The sequence below is a fragment of the Odocoileus virginianus genome, chromosome 16, assembly GCF_023699985.2.
Source record: "Odocoileus virginianus isolate 20LAN1187 ecotype Illinois chromosome 16, Ovbor_1.2, whole genome shotgun sequence".
NCBI lineage: Eukaryota > Metazoa > Chordata > Mammalia > Artiodactyla > Cervidae > Odocoileus > Odocoileus virginianus.
This window is the reverse complement of record NC_069689.1, coordinates 7,916,677-7,921,463: the sequence shown is the minus strand read 5'-3', so window position 1 is coordinate 7,921,463 and position 4,787 is coordinate 7,916,677. Positions and strand designations below refer to the sequence as shown.

At 61.2% G+C, this 4,787-nt stretch overlaps 1 long non-coding RNA gene across 1 annotated transcript; it reads left to right on the top strand.

Moving 5' to 3' along the window:
- The first annotated feature begins 518 nt into the window (after positions 1 to 518).
- On the top strand, positions 519 to 4,421 carry LOC139038601 (uncharacterized). The gene is made up of 2 exons (XR_011491621.1): positions 519 to 753; positions 2,887 to 4,421. It is a non-coding gene; the product is annotated as an uncharacterized lncRNA (long non-coding RNA).
- The last annotated feature ends 366 nt before the right edge of the window (positions 4,422 to 4,787 follow it).

The following is a 4,787-nucleotide window of genomic DNA, read 5'->3' as shown; positions in this document are numbered from 1 at the left end:
TAGACAAATGGCCAAAAAGCACATGAAAGGATGTCCTTCAACATCATTATTCATTAGAGCAATGTAAATTAAAATCTCAAGGAGTTAGGACTTCTGCCCCCTGGATTAATAAGGCCAAACGTTCGGGTTCCTATGGGAAATCAGATCCTCATACACTTGGAAAAGAGTTTGGTCTTCTCTCTGTACTTAAACACATACCCAGTCCACGGCCTGGCCACTCCGCTCCTGTATATGAACCCCAAAGAAAGGAAAACTTATGTTCCCAAATATACTTGTGCAAGAAGTTTTGTAGTAGCAGCTTCCTTTGTAATAGTCAAACACTGGAAACTACCCAAATGCGTGTGAAAAAAAAAAAAAAACACCAGTGCATTCTGGAATAAAATGGAATACTCCCCAATAAGAAGATAGAACAAACCGCATGAGCAGATCTCAGAAACATTACGTTAAATCGAAGAAGCCGGAAACAGGATGCACGCCACACCATCCATTTACTTGAGATCCAGAACAGGCAGAATCAACCTAATGAAATCAGAGTACAGGCGGCCGGGGGGTGGGGCAGCCCAGTTCTGGGGGGCGGAGGTGGCCGGCAGCGTGACCGGGCGCTGGTCCCGCGCATGCATGTGTCCGTCAAAACGGACCCTCAAGATCTGTGTGCACCCCTTCATGTAAACTTTACTTCATGAAAAACAAGACCACCCCCGAAAGGATATGGCCACAGCCGGGAGGGGCTCCCCTCTCCTCCACCAGGGCCAGGTAAGGTTGATCTCTGACCCCTCCCCCACCTGAGCCTCTGGCCCTGAGTCTCCTCCAAGACGCCCAGCAGGGCCCCCGGCGGCCCACCGCACCCCGTGCCTTCGCTCAGAGCCCTTGTGGGTGGTGGGCTTGGGGGTCAGTGGGTCCTGACTGTGAATGAGCGTGCCCACTCAGAGGCACGGGGCCGTAGTTCAGGCCCCCCGTAACCAGGGATGGAGGCGCCTTCCGACACTGGTGCAGGAGCTCCGGGCAGCACGCAGATAGCATCTGATGGGCATCTGCTCACAGGAGGCTGGGAGAGGCTGCAGCTGGCTGCCCCCCAGACCCGGTGACCCCTGCAGCAATGTCAGGTTAGGGGGACCCCGGGACGGGTGGCTGTCACCTCTGGAAGGACATAGGACGCACGTGGGCCTCCACACCCTGGTCTTGCCCGGACTTCCGCGGGGCAAGATCAAGCCCACAGCCTCTGTGCCCCCAGCTGGACTCTCCAGCCCCTCCTGCAGCACTCCCGTCCCCCCAGATCCCTCAGGCACAGCGTCCCTCCTCCAGCCCCCCACTCACCCACCCACCCGAGCTCCCTCCACGTGGGGCTTGGCTGGCTATCCCGCAGGGAGCCCGAATCCTGGCCATCCAGAGCGGGGCGTCAGTCTCTGGGGCAGACGGCGGCCGGGTGGGCCTGCCCGGCCCGCCTGCCCGGCCCAGCCCTCCCAGGACGGCTGCGGGAAGCCTCCTTTTCTCCACTCCTGCCCATGGCCACAGCCCCGTCCCTCCTGGCCTGGGGAGGGGAGCCAGCTCGGGCCAGCTGAGGACAGGCGGGCAATTTTCTCCGGGAACAAATGGAGAGAAATTGCTCCAACGGGCGAACAGCCTCTGTTTCAGGCTAATTTCCACATAATAGAATCAAATGACTTCCTTTCCTTTCTGCCGGCTCCTCTGCATAATTTGACAAATTGCAAAAGAGATTTGATTCAGGGGCTCGAATGGAGGGGATCGTTGTTTAGGACAAATGGCAGAGGTGGGGGGGGCGTTTGTGGAGAAGGAGGAGGGCCCCCTCAAAGTGCCGGCTGCCTCCGCCCTGGGGAGAGAACCTCACCGGAGGTCCCCGAGGCTGCTCTGCGAGCCCCCCAAGAGGCAGAGGCTCTGTGGGGCGGGGCGGCGGGGCCTTGCATTCCACCACCGCTTCTGCTGGCAAGTGGAGGCCCATCTGCGATCCACCGGCCGGTGTTCGGAGCTCAATGTGTCCTGCGGGGCTTGCCAGGGTGCCTGGCTCAGAGCTGGGCCTGGCGCTGCCGCTGCTGCTCCCAGCCAAGAATCCGGCTGCTGCTTGCGCTGCCGATTCTGCCGCGTGGTGGCAAGGTGCCGGCCCCTCCAGCAAAGGCAGCTGGTGCTCCGGTCCCCGCCCGGTGAGGCCGCCAGACCCCCGCCCGCCCCCAGCTCGCATGTCCCCACCCGCCCCTCAGCGCCAGGCGCCAGCCCTCACCTGTCACCACGAGGCACTCAGACCTCAGATCCCCTCACGCGCAGTCCACAGGCCGGCACCGCGGGGCGGGCCTCCTGCACACGGTGACAGGTGAATAAACGCACGTGTGCGCCGGGGCTGATGGGCCCTGAGACCAGCAGCCAGAGAGGCCAGGGTCCTCCCCTCCTCCGCCCCATGCAGGGCCCGGCGAGCAAAGGGAGATGGTGACATTGACCAGCAGGACTTCATTTCAACGTGCTGCTCTTAAAGTCTTGTTTGTTTCCACAGCATCTGTTTGGAAAATACACAAATAACACACAAAACAGGCTTAATATTTTAACAGGAGAGCCTCGCAGCCCCAGGCCTTCCCCAGATGTATTCGTGCTCCAGGTTTCGCGAACACCTTCCAGGTCTTTCCAGGCGTTTTTCCAAGCTTAAGTGTGAAAACAGACCCAGGTCAATCCGGGTGGTCAGGGGACGAGCCCCTGGTTATCCTGCATGTCGGGGATGGTCATCTGTGTTCAGCGTATTTAAATGAGCAAAGCCGTTTCCAACTCCGGGAGCAGTATCTCCTGATGTTCCCCGTGGTGGGGAGCCTGTGACCCAGGCAGTGGTGGCCAGGCTGGAGTGGGTCAGGCCCCATCCGGAGCCTCGCCTACTGTTCTTGCCCACAGCACAGGCACGTCGGCTCCATGCAAGCCCTGGAAGACGGCTGTGGTGTGCAGATCAATTGCCCATGAGCCAGTCCCGGTGATGAATCTGCCTGCCGATGCAGGAGACATAAGAGACAGAGGTTCGATCCCTCGGTCGGGAAGATCCCCTGGAGAAGGGCACGGCCACCCCTTCCAGGGTTCCTGCCTGGAGAATATGACGGACAGAGGAGCCTGGTTAGCAACAGCTGGTCACAACTGAGACGACTTAGCAGATGTGCGGTGTGGGCAGCAGAGACTGGCGGCGGGGCCCAGAGGAGCGCAGGTCAACTCCAGGTTCAGGGAGCTCTCAGAGGCGCTCAGGGAGCCAAGAATGTTGGTCAAATGATCAAAAGACGTCAAAGTGCAGGAGCTGGACAGGTGTCGTGTGGCCAAGCACAGCACACCGGTGGGACCGTGATGGTGGGAAGGCAGGTCGTGTGTGGAGCTGGGAGGCCGCCTGAGCCAGACAGTGGGGCCTTGGACACCAGGCCAAGGGGGAGGGGGCATGGGTGGGGTGGCCAGCCTCCTCCCGCCCACTGTGACGAGGGCAGAGCCGTGGGAGGAACGGTCTCCAGCCATCCTTGGAGGTGGAGCCATTCTGGAGGCTGGCATATGCTCTGGGAATGCAAACTGATTGAAATATCAGCCCGAGACACATAATTAAGAAGGTGAATCTGGTGCCAAAACATCTACCGTCGTTCAAAGCCAAAGACACATGGAAGGGGACGGTCTGCTCCTGTGATGACCACCCTCCAGGTCAGAGAACGGGGAGCGGGCATGGCAGGCGGGTGCCCAGACCATCCAGAGTCACTTGTTGGCTTGGGGGCCCTGACACCCCTCCAGGTCTGGGCGGAGGGGCACCCGCAAACCCCCAGCACTGGCGCGAGCGGTGCCAGGAGCAAGGCCTGGCCGCAGCATTGCCAAAGAACAAGGGTGTGGGACCAAGAAAGCAGCGGGGGCTCTGCAACGTTCTGGAAGGCTTCCCGGAGGACTGGCTTGTGCAGAGTCCCCCAGGGTGGGGGGACTGGGGAGCCCGCAGGACCTAAGAAGCCGAATGTTTCGGAGATGGTGGCAACGGAGCAGGAGGCGGGCTGATGGAGGCCGGACCGCCCCTGGGGTCCACCATGACCCCCCTCACGGCTGCAAGGCTCCCATGGACTCCAGCTGGGTGGGCAGTGTCCCCAGGAGCGAGGAACTGGGGGTTCAGATGAGCCTCGGGGACACAGCCGCCCGGTGGGTAGCTGGCCAGCCCGGGCCGGCTTCACACCGAGACGGTGGCTGGGGGGCACCTCTGGGCAGCAAGGCCTCAGTCCCCGAGGGCCTCCCAGAAGTCCAGTCCTGCACTCCCACCTGAGGAGGTCGCCTGGCCACCTGCTCCCGGGATTTAAGAGGAAGGGTGAAAACACCACCCTCTCGGCACGGCAGACAGGGGGTTAAAGCAGTCTCATAACGGCTGGTGACAGCCCTGTAAATGATTTATTGATTTTTTTTTAAATAAAAATATGTCACACTCTCTGGAGCGGGTGCAGACCAAGTGTGCGCCCGGCCAGCTGGATGGAGGCCTGGTTGCTGCCGTCTGATGCCAGCTGGGCGCAGACGCCGAGCAGGAGCGCGCAGCCACAATGAAGCACTGCTGCCCGGCGCCCCACGCGTGCGCAGACTCCGCCCTCCAGGAACGCACGCGGCCCGCGGCCAGCGTCCAGCCCGTGCCAGGCGCCCTGGTGGAGCGTGATGGGAGAGCGCCAAGACCAGCCGGGCTGCGGCCGCCCCGCTGGGCTCAGGGCCGTGGATATGGAAGTGCCGGGATGGTCAGCACATGGCTGGGCTTTGACGGGGCCCACGGTCCCTGAATGTGGCTGGGGCAGGGCGGGGGCCATCCCTTG